The sequence below is a fragment of the Gobio gobio genome, assembly GCF_949357685.1.
Source record: "Gobio gobio genome assembly, chromosome: 25".
Taxonomy (NCBI): Eukaryota; Metazoa; Chordata; class Actinopteri; order Cypriniformes; family Gobionidae; genus Gobio; species Gobio gobio.
Genome location: NC_137121.1, coordinates 16,336,473 through 16,353,164, shown reverse-complemented (window position 1 = coordinate 16,353,164; position 16,692 = coordinate 16,336,473).

Below are 16,692 nucleotides of genomic sequence, written 5' to 3'. Positions count from 1 at the left end.
TGAATGAATGGCGATTTTTAAATGGTCAATTTACATCGGGTTATAAGAAAAGAAAGACAGAGGTAATATTCCTTGTCTGAATGGAGCTAGCATAATTAAAAGACTGTATAATCTCTGCTGTTTTAATTTGATTCAGGCCTATCTCATTTGGCCGTCCAATCTAATCCAGTTCACTTGCGCTGGCTGTCAAACAGACGAACGATATGACATAAAATGTCGCTAATCACCTTTAGCGGGGGGACAGCAGAGGTTGAGCGATGAACAGAAATGAAGGAAATACTGTATCGCTATCAGAAGCTATAATTAAGAGGTTGACATCAGACAATAGCAGCAATGACATGATGTTAGCAGCCTGGATAAATGTGTTCTTTTCAACATGAATATTTCAGGGTGAGAGCGGGGAGGGGTGATGAGGGGGGGCTGGGCGGAAGGAGTGTGTGATTCCGCTAGAGAGGAGAACACTGTAAATCAGTGATTTAATTAAGTGAAAAGTTGTGTTTAGAGAGCAGAGTGGCTTCTATTTGGAGCAGCGTGGTGTTTCCATGTCACTGTAGGATCAGGTTCACGCTGGGAATCGTTTGGACGCAACATATGTCCAGTGTTTTTGGGGAAAGCGCAGATGTACTGAAAGTGCTACTGTGTGAAAGAGGAACGCTGGAGTTTTTTTTCTTGATTTAGACACTTGGTTGGACCTGGCGGAGACAACTGAAGATTACTGTCCACAGTTAATCAGTCACAAAGCAATTACAAACCAACACCAACAACAAGCAGTGGCTAACAGGGGTGTAAAATTATATTATGCATTCATTTGGAAGCTACTTTGAAACTGTAGCTACAATCTAATCATAATTTAGCTACTGTTTTAGAAAAATTTAATAGTTAGAATCACACTACCATAAGAGGGTTACACACTACCATAAAAATGAATGCACCTCTGATGGAAAAATTGATGGATTATTTCCATCAAAAGGTGCATACATTTTTGGTCAAGATCTTGTATTGACAATGCAAGAGTCCAGCACTCTGTAAAGTCTCCTCCAGCACATCCCAAAGACTTTCAATGAATTTAAGGTCTGGACTCTTGATTCTTCATGCTCCCTCCCAACCATTCTTTCCCAATCTGAGCCTGATGAATCTCGACATTGTCATCCTAGAATATGGCCATGAAGTGTCTTCCTAAATGAAAAGCTACACACTCCATCAAATAGGGTTAGAATAAATGTTTCCAAACATATAACATGCTAGAAACATAATAATCACTGCTATAATGATCCAATCATAAGCATTTTCCTATTTAAATCCAAACAGCAACTTTCTTTGGCCAGGCAGTGTTTATATACAACACGATCTCATGACAATGCGTATCAATGCAAAAACTCATTTTGGCGTATACATTCCACGACATTGCACACTCGCATTATTTATATGCATTTTCGTGAGATCGGGCTCATATATATATAATTGTATGATTTAATCAATGCTGTATTTTTGCTGACATAAAAATAACAAGGGGTTTTTAATTAAGACGACAGTACAGTAGGCCTATCAAACCTGAACAGGCATGTATACTAACAATATGACAAAAACATGCTTGCCTAACTTACAAAACTGCATAAGATTGCAACTCGAGAATTGTTTTTTAATCCGTTCATTTTACATTAACCCTGCGAAAGGAACTGAGTCTGACCCACGAGAATCATACTTTTCAACGATACATTTGATAGAAAGAACCAAAATAAGGACAAACTGATTCACTGGAATGAATCATACTTTCTAACACTAGATACGAGACAGGTCTGTTTTGAACGAACTGATTTACTAGAATGAATCAAAATTTTCAACGATATACATGCTTAAAAATAAAGGTTCTTAAAGGGTTAGTTCACCCAAAAATGAAAATTCTGTCATTAATTACTCACCCTCATGTCGTTCGACACCCGTAAGACCTCCGTTCATATTCGGAACACAAATGAAGATATTTTTGTTGAAAGCTGATGGCTGAGAAAGGCTTCAGATAGGCCTCCATTGGCATTCAGTACATTAATACTTAAAACGTCGTTACAAAGTCCATCTTACCACAGTGGCTCTACAATAATTTTACGATGCGACGACAATACAGGGAGTGCAGAATTATTAGGCACGTTGATTTTCTGATCATATTTTTTTTCCAGGCACATTTGACCAATTCCAAACCACAGTAATCATAATAACTACTATTGATTTAGTATTTAATAATGTATAAGTGATATATAATTGTTCATGAAGGCTGGAAATGAAAATCACCTTATATTCAGGTGTGCAGAATTATTAGGCATGTTTGCTTTTACAGATAAATTGAGCCAAAAAAGAGATTTACCTCAGACTGAAAAGTCAACAAGTATTAAATGCCCATGAGAAGGATGCAATACTAATGCAATACTAGACATTGCAGTTAAGGCATGACCATTGGACAGTGAAATGCTCGTTGGGTCAGCAGGATCTGACAAAAACATGTGGCGGAGAAAAGACACCTGTTAACTGCAAAAGAATTAAGAATTAAGGTGAAGAATTAAGGGTGAAACCATCAGGAACCCTTTAGTCTCCAGCGCCACCATTTTCCAGAGCTGCAACCTACCTGGAGTCTCCAGAAGTGCAAGGTGTCAGGATCTCAGAGACTTCAGTTAGGTAAAGAATCCTAAAAAATGACCCCCGCTAAATAAGAATCATAAGCTGATTAAAGAACCTTTAATATCCAAAGAACCTTTCCATTGCACAAAGGTTCTTTGTAGCGCAGAAAGGTTCTTAGACTATAAAATGGTTCGAAAAAAATGGTTCTTTAAAGAACCTTTTACAAAACGGTTCTTCAGGGAACCAAAAATGGTTCTTCCTGGCACCTTTATTTTTAAGGGTATATGTAAGAGAAAAAACATACTAGGACCAAAAGATTGACTGGAATAAATCGAACTTTCCAACGTTACATATGAGCAGTGTTGGGAAGGTTACTTTGGAAATGTAATCTGTTACAGATTACAAGTTACCCTATTTAAAATGTAATGTAAAGTAGTGTAACTATTTCAATTACTTTATTAAAGTAATGTAACTGATTACATTTGATTACTTTTTTTTTTTGTAATGCACTTTTGTAAGGCAAAAATTTCAGCGCCAATGAGGACCGATGTAATTGGCAGATGCGCTGCAAATTCAAGAGAACCAATCAAAAGCATCAGAATAGCATTGCTTTACTAAACAGCCTTTAAATGGCAGTAGGCATCGTGCACATCAAAAACAGGCAACGCAACAAATTAATATTATTATAAAATATAATATTATTCAACATATCCTAGCTTTTACAGAAAATATTCAGATGTAAAAAAAAATCCCAGTAACTGTAACTGATTACGGTTACATTTATTTTGTAATTAAATTACGTAACTGTGTTACATGTAACTTACTCCCCAACACTACATATGAGAGAGGTCCGTTTAGGGCGAACCGTTTCACTAGGATGAATTGGACATTTTGACGCTAATTACGAGAGAGAGGACCATATTAAGCAGCTTTTTACTGGAAAAGCTAAAACACTCTGAAAACAGCAAACAACTGTCACAATATAGCAAAGAGTAGCATCCTTAGATACAGCAGCAAAAACAATTGACAAAAATATCTGGAACATTATATAGTTGATTTCACGACAGCTGTGAACGCACATAATTGCACATCAACATGTGCTAAAACACTCTCAAAGTCACCTAATAATAATCTTAAAAGGAATGATTTAACCCTCAGTAGCATTACAATGCTCGGATTCATAATTTATTGCTCGTAAAAGTTGATATATCTAAATGTTATTGGTACTGGAGTTGCCCTAACCTGGCCCTAACCAGATCTTCAAATAATAAGCGGATCAATTCCTTTTCGACGCATATGTTGATTAAATGGACTGAACTCAATATAATCTCTGCCATAAAACATGTAATGGGGCTTGTAGGGCAGGGCTGGCGAGGTCAGAAGGACATGCTGAGTTGACGTGTTTATTGGATGGTATAAATTAGGTCCGGTCAAGCACGTTTTACCTGCCAGAGGGCAAACATGAACCATGAGCTGTAGGCCATTCCACTTGATGTGATACTTTAGTGAGTAACTGAAGCAAGTGGGCCAATGCTGATAGTGCAGCACGGAAAAAAGACCAGGCTGGTTACATACAAAGCCAAATTACTGAATTACGTTTGAAGTTTTTTCAAACTTAACCATTTAAGTGCTCCTATTATGTCTTTTTTGAATATTACCGTTAATGCAGTGTGTAATAAAGCTGTTTGTGAATGTAAAAGGCCTGCAAAGTTTTTAAGATCAAAGTGCACGACAAATAAAGTTATTGTCTCCTAAAAGAAAGAATCGACTCTGAATTGCCGAAACACTGTAGTTGTATAGCTGAGGCCTGGAAGAGTTTGGTTTGTGTAGTCGACATGTCGATAAGATGCCGTTTTCAGCATTGCGAATCCACTTTGTATGTATTTCAAAAGGATATGGACTCGCTGGAATTGATACGGAAAAACAGACACCATCATTACTGTTCGTATCAAGTGCTGAGGAAGCCTCTGGAGCGGAAATTCAGATATGGTAATAAGCATTTTGTTTCTGACACGCGCTGTAAACAATAGACCAATCAGAGCAGAGTTGGCTCTGGGAAAGGAGGGGTTTTGAGAGATGGAATCTTCAGTCTAAACCGTTTTCAGACCCTTTCAGAAATTAGGTGATATGCAATGTATGTTATGAGAAAATTAAAGTGTTTTCTGACCATGGATGCACGTAAATCTGTTGTAGGATTTACATGCAAATCCTACCCCCCCCCCCCCCCCACCACACACACACACACACACACACACACAAAAAAAATTAGGAACCTTTAAAATAACTTTAATACGGTCAACTTCTTTCTTCTACTACAGTGTAAATTTTTGTTTCAAAGGCCACAGTAACAATAGTCTTGAACTTCATACCAGCATGTCCCAGCATGTAATGTAGCATCAGGCAAAAATAAGAGACACACAAACCACATACAATCCATTCACTGATCTTATACATACTTCACACAAAAATAAACAAATACATGTTAAACAATTCTGGAAACTCTGGAAAATCAGAAGTATATACCAATTTTACTTAGTTTTATTTTTTCCTGAGATTGATATGGCTTAACTTGAGTGCTTTTCCCCCCATTTTCCAATCTATTAGTTTGGCATAATCTATTTCAGATAACCCTGCCCAATGCCCATAAACAGCACACATAACCAAAACAAACTGTGGTTGGTTGCTTTAGTCACGTGGTCTCCTCCTGTCTAGATGGGCAGTTTTGGACTAGACCAGGGGTCTTCAACTAAAATTTCTTGAGGTCCAGTAAATTAACCCTCCTCACCGCCCGAGGTCCGGACAATTATATACCTAAAATCAATCATTTATGTTTATTGCCAGACTAAAGAAATTAGTGTAGATAGCATTTGTTCTTAATTGAACAAAATATAATATGTTCTCAAATGGACAAAACATGTCTGTTCATATTGTTAAAGCAAACATAGGTAATCCTTCACAAAATTGATCTCATTTTGTTGTTGTTCTGTTATGTCCTTTAAGTTGCTTTGGTACAAAATATCTAAATTCAACCAGTAACCATGTCTGACAAAAGTATGATGAACTAAAAATGCCTTCATCTCTAAATCTGAACCGAAAATACATTCATTTCAACATTACTAGCAACTAAAGTGCTTTTTCCCTGCTGAACTAAGATAAATAATAACAATCAATAAACGCAAACCCCCCTGGTAAAAAATAAAATAAAATAAATTCAGAAATCTCATAACACATTTTATGTTCATTCACATGTATAGTCTTAGCTTAATGTGTCTAATATAACACTGCTCTCTTCTGTGCTTCACATTGCACTGGTAAAATATCATTAGCAATATTAGAAAGATTAGATTAGATTCAACTTTATTGTCATTACACAAGTACAAGTACAAGGCAACGAAATGCAGTTTAGGTCTAACCAGAAGTGCAATAGCAGCAAGTGCAGGATATACAATGGATGCGTAAGTGCAGGACATGGATATGTACTGAATATGTATAAATATGTATAAATAGAGAGACGTTATTACTATAAACAGAACTGAATTTACAGGTGAATATGTACAGTGAATAAATATACAGATGGCTATTACTATAAACAGAATTTACAGGTGAATATGTACTATGAATACAATATACAGATGGCTATTACTTTAAACAGAATTTTACAGATAGAGGTATACAATAATATGCTAGGCTAATATGAGGAATAGCAGTGGATTAGGGTAGTGCAATAAATTATGGACAGAGCTATCCGGAAAAAAAAAAGTGTAAAGTGCAGTGGAAAGTGGTTGCATATTACAGTTAGAAGTACAGTGCAAAATGCAAATGTAAACATTGGTACTATAAATACAGTCGGCAGTGCAAATGAGCATAATCCAGTTAAGATATGGCAGTGCAAGATGCATATGTAAACAGTTGTTACTGTGATAAACAGTCGGTAGTGAAAATAACAAAGTGAAGGAAGATGTGAGGTAGGAGAGTTATCAGTTTATGAGGGAAGTGGATCAACGGGGGTTTGAGTTCAATAAAGAGACAGCTCTGGGGAAAAAACTGTTCTTTAGTCTGCTGGTCCTGGTCCGGTGGATCCTGAAACGCCTGCCGGAGGGCAGGAGAGAAAACAGTCTGTGGGCTGGGTGAGAGGAGTCCTTGAGGATGCTGCGAGCTCGATGCAGACAGCGTTTCCTCTGGATGTGTTCGATGGCAGGCAGTGGAGTCCCTGTGATGCGCTGGGCAGTTTTCACCACCCGCTGCAGTGCCTTGCGCTCCGCAACAGAGCAGCTCCCATACCATACTGCCACACAGTTGGTCAGGATGCTTTCTATTGCGCAGCGATAGAAGTTCACCAGGATAGCCGAGGAGAGCTGATTCTTCCTCAGTGTCCTCAGGAAGAAGAGGCGCTGGTGAGCCTTCTTGACCAGGCTGGAGGTGTTGGTCGTCCACGACATGTCCGCCGAGATGTGGATCCCCAGGAACTTGAAACTGGAGACACGTTCAACAGCCATTCCATTGATGTGGATGGTGTCGTGTGTGCCTCTTGACTCCTTCCTGAAGTCCACGATGAGCTCCTTCGTTTTGGTGGTGTTGAGGAGCAGGTTATTATCAGCGCACCATGTGGCCAGGTGCTGGATCTCCTCCCTATAGGCAGTCTCATCATTGTTGCTGATGAGCCCAATCACCGTAGTGTCGTCCGCAAACTTGACGATGGAATTAGATCCATACACAGGCTTGCAGTCGGCGGTGAAGAGGGAGTAGAGAAACGGACTTAGCACACAGCCCTGTGGTACACCAGTGTTGAGTGTGATGGATGTGGAGCAGGTGAATCCTGAACGAACATTCTGGGGTCTGTCAGTTAGGAAGTCCAAAATCCAGTTACACATTGAAGTGTTGATGCCCAGGTCTCCAAGTTTGGCTATTAACTTGGATGGGATGACAGTGTTGAATGCTGAGCTGAAGTCAACAAACAGCATGCGTGCATACGTGTTCTTATGGTCCAGATGGGTGAGCACAGAGTGCAGTGCCATGGAAACGGCATCCTCTGTGCTCCTATTGCTGCGGTAGGCAAACTGGTGTGAGTCCAATGTGGATGGTATAGAGTCTTTTAGGTGTTCCAGGACCAGCCGCTCAAAGCACTTCATGACAATGGGTGTGAGTGCTACAGGGCGGTAGTCATTAGGGCACCTCGGGTTAGAGTGTTTCGGCACTGGCACAATGGAAGTGCGTTTAAAGCATGTCGGTACAGCTGCTTGGGCAAGAGACAGGTTGAAAATGTCTGTAAAAACCCCAGCGAGCTGCTCCGCACATGCCCTGAGCACACGTCCAGGGATGTTGTCTGGTCCAGCAGCCTTGTGTGCGCTGATCCGGCTCAGTGCCTTGCAGACATCTGTGGAGGAGAGTGTGATTGGTGGGTGGTCAGCTGAGGGTTTGAGCTTGGTGGCAGTTTCTCTGTTGTCTCTTTCAAAACGAGCATAAAAGTAATTTAGCTCGTTCAGGAAGTTGACATCAGTGGCTGCGGGGGTGGAGTGGGTGGGTTTGTAGTCACTGATGGCCTGGATGCCCTGCCACATGCGTCGAGGGTCAGAGTTGGAAAAGTGACCCTCTATCTTTAGCTTGTAGCAGTGCTTGGCCTTTTTGATGCCCCTCTTCAGGTTAGCTCTGGATGTACTGTAGGCTTGTGCATCACCTGATCTGAAGGCAGTATTGCGTGACTTTAGCAGGAGTCGAACTTCCCTGTTCATCCAAGGCTTCTGATTAGGGTATGTGGTGATCTGTTTCTGGGTTGTAACACTGTCGATGGTGGTATTGATATGATCCAATACAGAGGAAGTGAATGAGTCAATGTCCGTGTGAGCGCCACTGGTGGCTTGAGAAGCAAACATACTCCAGTCTGTGTTTAGAAACCTTTCCTGGAGTGTGGAGTCTGCCCCCGCAGGCCACACCTTGATGGTCTTTACTGATGGCTTCACACGGTTGATGAGGGGTGAATATTTGGGTGATAGAAACAAAGAGAGGTGGTCTGACTGTCCCAGGTGGGGGAGGGGTGTCGCAACGTAAGCGCCAGCCATGTTTGTGTAAACATGGTCTAAGGTTTTGTTTCCTCTGGTGTGGCAGGAAACATGCTGGTGAAACTTGGGTAGCACTGACTTTAGGTTTGAATGATTAAAGTCACCTGCAACAATAAACGCAGCTTCCGGGTGATCAGTCTGTTGTTTGCTGATGGCTGCGTGAAGTTCTTTCATAGCAAGCTTGGCATCAGCATCCGGGGGAATATAGGCTGCAGTGATAATAGTGGAGGTGAACTCCCGCGGTAGATAAAACGGTCTACATTTAACCATGAGAATCTCCAGGTTAGCTGAACAATGACTCCCAACAATAGCAGAGTTTGTGCACCAAGCTTTGTTAATATAAATGCACAATCCACCCCCTCTGCTCTTCCCGGAGCCATCTAGTGTTCTATCCGCCCGGAGTGTGTGGCGTCCCGCTAGCTCAATAGCGGTGTCCAGTATTCCGCTGTTTAACCAGGTTTCAGTGAAGATTAGGACGTTACAGTTCAAAAGTTTCTTACTGTGTGTAATGCTGAGTCGAATCTCCTCCATTTTGTTCACTAGCGATCGTACATTGGCAAGGAAAATGCTGGGTAAAGAGAGCCGGTAAGGAGTTAGCCTTAGCTTAGCTCTTAGACCTCCACGCTTACCCCGCCTTTGTTTACGATCACAGCGCCGCCTTCTAGCACTTCCGCCCGGCCGGGCAGAGCGCATCGCCTCGCGATCTCAGGAAGGAGTTGAAGATTGTCCATAAAACTGTCGGAAATTCGCAAACCAATATCCAAAAGCTCACAACGGGTGTACGATGTAAAAGCACAACTGTTGTCTGTACGAACAGACCCGAGATGAACAAGAAAAATACCGCAAAATTGCAGAATCTGGAGAGACGCTGAGCCTCGCGATCTACTCGCGCCGCCATCTTGGTCGATGTCATTCAGAAACACAAACAGGCAAAAAAAAAAGTGCCACCAGTGTTGGACAAATTAAAAAGTGTGCAAGAAACATTTTATTTAATGTTTCCACTTTTGACAACTGCAACAGAATCAGAGCAAATGAGACACACAGGCCTCGTACAGGATGCAGGAAGAATAAATGTGATTTTTTTTCCCCCACCCATTCATCACGGAAAACTCGGTTTTCAGCGTCAACTTTCCTCATTTTTGAAAATGCCATTGTTTTTGCACGCCGCTTTCTGCTCTCAGTCTCTTCTTCACTGCATGCGTGACAACGCGTCTGAACGTAGCAACAGTGAGCATGGAACTGTCATCGCAACCCGTGGCGACATAGGACCCAAATGGTTCTACTGAGCTGCCTGATATTAATGTGATTTTTTTTTTTTTTTAAATGTATGGCATTTGGCATTTATTTATTTATTTTATTACGTCAAAAGGCTTCACGGTCCGGATGGACGCATCTCGCGGTCCGGATTCGGACCGGAGTCCGCTAGTTGGCGACCCTGGGACTAGACCTTAGTCAAGTTAGAGGCCATATTGAATTTACCACAAATGAAAACAAGACTGTGAGGGATAGACGTACAGTCTTTACAATTTCACACACTGTATAAGGGTCCTAGATCACGTGATTTTCATCATTCACAACTTTTATAACGGTTTACGGAGTTGTCGTCTACTACAAAGTGTTGTGAAACCATTGAACGCACGGTATTCTATCCCTCACAGCCTTGTTTTCATTCCTGTCAAAAATTAAATATGGCGCTATACCCTGACTAGTGACTAATGTCTATGAGCAGCAAACTTTATGGCATAAAGTTGACTATATAAGACTACCAATGATAACGTAGAAGCAACCTATTGCCAATTATTAATTGATTCTGCTCCAGTAAATACTATTTGGCTGGGCCCCAGATTAGTGACTCATTCCATGTAAAATCCTTTTTCTTCGGGTAAAACTTTTTAATGAGGAAAAATCACTTTTCCTATAACAAGAGCCTCTCTTCATCCGTTTCCTCCCCCCTATCTTTCCACATTGCTCATTTGAGAAATGTTAATGAAGTTCTCTTCAAAACTCCACTTCTGGTTTAATCGCTATAGTAAAAACTGCATAATCAAGGGCCGTCCTCCTCGTGACATTTTCAAGCTTCCCCCTGCTATCGGCTCCACTTGTGGGAAACAAATGGCAGCCGCGTGTGCGCTATCGAGATTGAGTTTTTCCCCCTCCGACTCATTACTTCTGTCAGCGGCGGCCATTTCTAAATTGAAAAATCTGAAACAATAAATGATAGCGACGCCGTTAATAACTGTTAAGAAATCGCATTTGGAAAATTGCGTTTAAGCAATAACCTTTTCTCCCTGTAATTAAATGACAGAAAGGTCCCAGCTTTTAATTAAGTCAGCAATTTACAGTTATGAAGCTATACTTCACTATGCAGATTAGTGGATGATAGGTCACCGAACACCCTGCCTGCATTTTTAGCAGAGCTGATCTGGTAATTACTCCCCTGTTTCGGCAGTGACCACGTTGAACCCGGACCGCCGCTCGCTCACTCATTTAACTCAGAAACAGAGACTGAGAAATTAAGGACAGGGATGAGAGAGAAAGAGAGAGAGTCCTTTGCTCTGATGTATGCTCTGATGTATAGCGAGCCAACATTAGTCACTCTTCCGCTGTTGGCATGTCAAGCATCTTTAAATTGAAATAGATTTGAAAAGAGGGGCATCAATGGAGGGAATAATGTTTGAGGAAGAGTGTGTGCGTGTCGGGATGAATGGCCCGATGGGCAACGAGGGAATATATCATTGTCCTTCTGGGGTTTTATTCCTCGGGTCTTGACTGCGGTCGGCTGCAGATTTATGGGGAAGTAAAATCCTAATGCTGGAGTATTTATAAACATATGATAGCATTTCATCTCTAATTCATCCCATTTCGATGAATTATGTAGCACATGAAAAAGAGATTAAACAGTTTTGAGCAGCGTCAGGGGCTTCGTTTATACCACCCTCGCAATTTATTTGACTAACCCCTCTCAACTCCTACAAAACACTGATTATCCAGTTGTAGGATGTATACTCATGGAAAAATTAGGCTTGAGGTTTTATGTGGCCTGAATGTGAAGTTATTTAAAAAGCACTGTGCAATTGGCAGAAGTGCAGTATTTTGGTACCCTCTGGGAAAATGAGACTCTAAATAAAACTATATCCTGCACAAATCTGTCAAATAGATCTTGTTCAGAGCAGCGCCATGACGGGATAGACCTACCGTGTTTTCAGCGGCATCCGCTGTAAAAAGATGTATAATGCTCCTAGATCACTTATAATTTTCCATAGCTCATGTTGACTGGAGTTTTTTGTCTGCTGAAATTACTTGGAAAGAGTTTCATCAGCAGAACGATCCAAAAACAGTACAACCCACTGAAGAGATGTAGCCATGTCTATCCCTCACAGCCTCGCTTTCATCCCCGGTTAAATATGGCACTGCTGTGAATAAGGTCTATAAAGGCTGGCAAAAGTCAGATGCTTCATTTGATGAATTGAATAAATGTTCAGTGAGTTTAACGTATGTTGTAGGATGCAGATGATGTTCATATTGTAATTATGTATGATAATACAAGAGCAATAACTTGCTTGACTTAGATAACTTGATAGACTTAGAGTGTGTTCACATTCTTTAAGTCCGGACCAAAAAAGAAAATAATACATTTACCCCTGGTTTAACTTTAGTCTAGTCTAGTATATTACATACAGAAAAAAACAAGCTCATATTGACTCCCATATTGTAAGCCTTCTCTAAAAGGTAAGTTTTAAATTTTACTTTAAACAAGAATTCTGTAGAGATTAACCTAATAGATAACGGTAGGCTATTCCACTGTTTGGGGCCGACTATGGCAAAAGCCTGGTCTCCCTTTCTTTTTAAACCTTCAATAGCTTTTGATTTGATGACCTTAAACATCTGGCAGATATGTTAATAGTCACCAGTTCAGATAGATAGGAGGTGCCAGCCCATTTAAACCTTAAAAACAAAAAGTAAAATCTTAAACTCTATTTTCAAACACACCGGCAACCAATGCAGAGCGAGTAAGACGGGGGTAATGTGTTCATATTTGCGTGTGCCCGTGAGAAGTCTCGCAGCTACTTAAATATCCTAATTGAACTAAGGCCTAATCCTGGCTTAATCTAAGGCCTGTCTGTGAAACCAGGCCTTAGTCCTGGTTCACTTAATGTTAACACTGTCACTGTCAAGACCGAACCTAAAGATGAAAAAAAAAACAGCTCTTATGACGTTTATTTTGCAACGGAACTTGTCGATTATCTAAAACAAAGCTGTGCTCGAACTTTGTCAGGCCATCACGGGCACGCCCTTCAGGGAAAACTCAAGATCTTCACAATTTCACATCACCATGGCCTTAAGATTAGATTGACCAAATATGATGTTGTTCTGGTTAAATCTGGGCTAAATGCGCTCGTTGTATGTGCATACAAATGATGCCATTTTTACCAGCTGAGAACTCAAGAGCTTGCACCAGGAATTCCTCTGTTACACACAGATGGAGATCTGCTGCAAGGACACTTAGCATGTTTAGCTCGATTAAAACGAACCCTGGTGCGATTTGTTAGTGCAAATGCAGTTAATCTGAATAAGTGCACTGTAAAAAATGTTATGTGCTATTTGCTTAAATAAATTATGGTAACAATATTACACATAATATTTTTGAGAAGTTTTGGCTTGGTTTCTTTAATTGAATCTACCTGAATAAATCATGTAAAATCTCCTAAATTATTTATTCTACGAAACAATAAATTAAATATTTTTAGTGACATGTGCTTATTAATTTTAAGTTGACTTTAAAAAAAAGGGTATAAAATAGAGGGAATGGAAATTACCTGTTTCTATTTGACTTACGTTATAGAATTAATGGACTGTATGCTGCTAGCACAGCACAAGCAGAAACAAACTTGTTACTGCACTGGCATTAGCAAAGTTATTGCTCATTGACCAAAGCAACATGCTTTATAATATTAGTATACATGCAGTTATCCACAACCTAACCATAACGCTGCCATCCGATTTTATAAGCTCTTCACAGGTTCTCAGCTGGAAAAAATATATCATCTATGTAGGCTATGCACATACAACCAGCGCATTTAGCCCAGCACACAGACTTGCTTTGTATGTTCGGTAAGTTCTGTTGCAAAATATACGTAATAAATGCAGACCAATCAGGTTGTGAACATATCCCTGTGCCTTTAGGTTCAGTATCTTTAGGTTCGGTGTTAAAATGCCAGTGTGACAAATGTGGGCCAGGACACATTATTATTATTATTATTATTTTTTTGGTCTGGACCAAACAAACCGAGTGAACCGAACTACAAGTGTGAACACACCCTGAGACCCACCTTTTCAGGAATCTCTGCAATATTTTTCCCTCTTTTACTAAGTCATAAAATGTTATTGTGGATTTTATCTTTTGCTATTGGAGCAAACGGGAAGGGAAACAGTTTTTTTTTTTTTGTAGGTTCTATTTACCACTATAGAAGTTTACCCAACTTTGATTTCCGTTGACCCTTTGTGATTCAATCATTCATATAAAGACAAATATAATAGCATAATGATTTAACTTTGGGTAAAAGTCACTGAAAAATATTGGATGCCTGATGATATTGGAAATGTAATTGTGCATGCTTATTGCCCCTATTTTATCATTAATATGAACTTCATTAATATCTGATTCATATTTTCATCCAATTCTAAATAAAGGTCACCTGAATATTATCAAATGCTTACTTTGCCACGTATGCTCTCACTTTAAAAAAAAAAGGTGCTATATGGCACTAAAAGTGGTTCTTGGCTCGTAATCATAGGGAAACCACTTTTGGTGCTATATAGCACCATATCTTAACAGGTTCTGTATATGGTAGCGGTGCTATATAGCACCTCAGTCATCCCAAAGAACCAAGATTTGGTGCTATACAGCACTTGAAGTGGTTCCCCTATGATTACGAGCCAAAGAACCACTTTTAGTGCTATATAGCACCATTTTTCTTCAACAGTACAGTTATTTAATCAAAGACACTTGGATAAAACAAAAAAATATAATATTAAGCAAATCTCAACAACAACAAAAAAAAACACAATTTTTCATTGTACATTATAATATTGTGATGCCTTAAAGCTACACTATGTAACTTTTCCGTCCACTAGAGGTCGCCTGTTCAAAACAAAGGCGTAGTTTGATGACGCCACGTTTGAGCGCAGAATCTTGGGACATGTGGTCCTCACCTCACAGCCTGTGGGAAACAGTCAGGATAGGACTCGGGCAGAACTCATGTTCATGGATGCGATTATTAACATTACTGTAGTATGAAGTAGAGCAGGACCGAGTGTTGTGGTGCTGAGCAAGGCCGCAGGAGCGATTGAAGAGCGGGACTGTTATTATGGCATAGTCGCCGGAGGGACTTTAATTATGACACGGTCGCCGGCGCCACTTCCTCTTTTCCAGTCATGAGTATGAGGTAACGCAACTCTGTTTATCGTATTAGATATATCTGAGTGTGTTGAAAAGGAAGTTATGACGTTCGCTCGGCGGCTGCTATGACACTTGTTCACACTGCAGTGAAAGTACAGCGTTTCTGCTAAATAAAACCGGAAACGGGTAACGCAGATATGACGCAATCGACAGGCGACTCCCTCAAACGCACAGCTCACACATCCCGGTTCCTTGGTTAAAATAGCAATTTCTCACGATTTACAAATAGTTGGAAACATTTGGGATATTCTAAGTACTCAACTGAACAAAATATAACACTGGCCAAGTGGTTTTTGGATATTTTACTGCAAAAATCTTACATAGTTCACCTTTAATTGAACATTTAAAACAATCTATTTTATTTTAAATTATAATTTTATTAAGATTAAATTATAATAAATGTTATATTGTTTATTTATCAGTTATCATCCATAATTTTAAAATAATTCGCAGACAGAATTTGAATATCGGTGCATCCCTGTTATATACGTACAAAGTCTACAAGGATACTTTACTTCATGACAATATGAGATAGTGGCTATAAACTGAAAAAGTAGAGTGGATTATTAATTCAGACGGCACAATCTGAGATAGTCAGATGAGTGAAAGTATAGCTGTGTTTGAAGACTTGCATGGCTCCTTGAACACCTGCTTGCAAAAGCATCAAAGGGTTACAATATGCTGAGCAGAATCTTCTGCTGACGAGAGTGCGTGTGCGTGCGTGTGTGTGTGTGTGTGTGTTCTCCTGTCTGTTTACCACCCATAATGAATCTGGCTCCGCAATAAAGCACATCAGGAACAAATCTCACGAGTTCCTTTGAAAAAGAGAAATCATTAGACTTAGCGTGCTGAAGAGCATCAAGCTCAACAAATGAAATCATCTCCTCGTTGCAGAAATCAAAGGGTAATCCATCTTGCCGCACAGCCGGTTGTAGGCAGAGTCAGAGGCTGGTGGTTATTACCTGACAGAAGAACCTGTAAAGAGTTGTCGGGCTTGCAGTGATACAAAGGCCTGCAGCTGGCAAACAGGGTGCGGGCAACATATGCGCTATCCCAAAACCATCATGTCCTCTCTCAGCTGTTCGGCTCCCATGATCACTGATCAATGGAGCGTTACAGGGCTAAGAAAACAAGCACATGCAGAGTGAATGTAAATCAGGAGTAAAAATGGTGCTGCTCTCAATTATTAGCTGCTTTCATAACAATCAGCCATTTATTAATGATACTTCTCTAATTACATGCAGTTCACTGGCCAATCAAGCCTTTTTAACTTTAAAGCACAAATAAAGGCCTACCAAAACATTAATTTGTCTTAAAGGTGCTGTATGTAAGTTTTTGACTGTAGTAAAGCATAAAAGAACCATTGTATATTTGCAGATATTTAGGAAACATACTAAAGTTCTCACTCATTTCTCTGAAAAACAATGCTTTTTGTTTTGGTCTGTGCGATATAGCACGTTGCCAGTTTACCCAATAGCGTCAAGTCTGAGGAGGAAGGGGCGGGGCAAACAATATTTTGAATTTGGACTGCAATACCCATTTTCAACCACTAGCTTTAATTCTTATATA